The following is a 1836-nucleotide window of genomic DNA, read 5'->3' as shown; positions in this document are numbered from 1 at the left end:
CCATCACGTGGGGAGTCCGTGCTACGCAGAGCGGAAGTGATATTTTCGCATGCGCGTTGAGGAAATGGCGATAGATTTGTGGATGAATTTCTACCATTTTGATGTGCTACACAACACCACACACGTGCTATAGCTATGAATAACAAAAAATTGGCCATCAGCTGCCATGATTTAACATGGAAAGCTATGCAGAAATAACGCTTAGACGTGGAAGTGAATGGGGTCAATTATCCGCGAGTGGAACCAAAGGGCCAGTCGTTTCCTTGTTGTGATTCACAGCTAGGTGCGGTGATTTTCACTTTTGACAATACCCTTCTACATATGAGGAGTAGCTTTGAGGAATAAAATGTCTTAAAAATAGTCTTAAAGCTGTTGGTAGATCAACAGATATCGTTTAACTCTACATTTCTTATGTTTTAGTTTTATATGGGCTCCTTTTATGCACTCGCAAATGACGCATGAGAAGTTCAGTAGCACTGATTTTTTTTTTTTTTTTTTTTTTTTTTTGGTATGACTTTTTATTTTTATTTATTTATATTATCACCTTTACAATCCATTAAACAACAATTTAGCATATTACATAATAACAAAAACATTTCATTAGGTACACTTTACAGGAACATTGGCAGCCGTACTAGTATTAACTGTGTCACAGCCGCCTGATGTACTGGCAATAGGATATAACAACCTTTATAAAAAAAAAAACAAGTACAATGTGATTACCTACTGATTGATATTACAATTTTGAAACAATATAAAAAGTGATAACTAAAAATAAAATTGATTTAAATATTAAAAACGAAATCAAATAAGATTAAATCAAAATAAATATCATTAAATTAAATTAAGTCAAATTAAATTAAATTAAGTTAAATCAAATCAAATCGAATAAATTAAATTAAGCCAAATTAAATTAAGTCAAATGAAATTAAATTAAATTAAATAACTTAAATAACATGCAATTAAATTAGAAATTAAATAATGACCATTCCATGCTATTTAAAAGATTATGTATGATTATATTATGTGTGTATGACGTATGTGCAGTGATAGAGTTTGTGGATGTGTGTTTATGTGTATGGATTTTGCATGTATTTCTCTGAACTATTGTAGTCTAATGTAATTAACCATTTTTTTAAACATTGCTTGCATTTTCGGTAAGTAAGTGGGTATATGTTGTTTAGTTTATTTGCCGTATTATAGAGGTATGCGGAAATAACGTGAAATTGGCGTCTAGCAAGTGAGGTTCGGTAACGGGGCGTGGAGCAGATTTTTCAGGCTGTTCGTTTGTTATTCTGGACATATGGTATTTCTCTATGCTTACGTAGGTCTGCATTCATTATGAATAATTGCCTCACAGTGAGCACGGAGGACTCGCGATAGAGTTGGTGGGTGCTATACCGCCGGGGAAGTCCATAAATGACTTTAAGGATGGCATCAAGAATTGAGTAAGTCATCAAAGTAAATAGCATATATTATATTATGTACATAATAATTTATAACTGCCAACTGGTAAGCCACATCATCAGTTTATCGCCATAATAACAACAAAATAACTATTAAGTTACGTAAGATATCCGTTAAAATTATCTATTAAAATTACATAATTAAATTAAAACACCAGTGAAAAATTGCATAAAGAGAAAACGTCTAACGACTACACTCGGAGACATATTTTAATGATAACTAGTTTATTTAAAAATCAAAATATTTATTAAATTAAAGTAATCATTAAATCTTACGTCGCCGTTATTTCGTTAAATAATCTTCGAAGGCTCCACCGTACAGGCTGCGCGGGAGTGGAGTGAGCTGTGAGGACTACGCGATAGCGAGGTT

The sequence above is a fragment of the Aricia agestis genome, chromosome 4, assembly GCF_905147365.1.
Source record: "Aricia agestis chromosome 4, ilAriAges1.1, whole genome shotgun sequence".
Classification (NCBI taxonomy): Eukaryota; Metazoa; Arthropoda; class Insecta; order Lepidoptera; family Lycaenidae; genus Aricia; species Aricia agestis.
Note: the sequence above shows the minus strand (reverse complement) of the source record.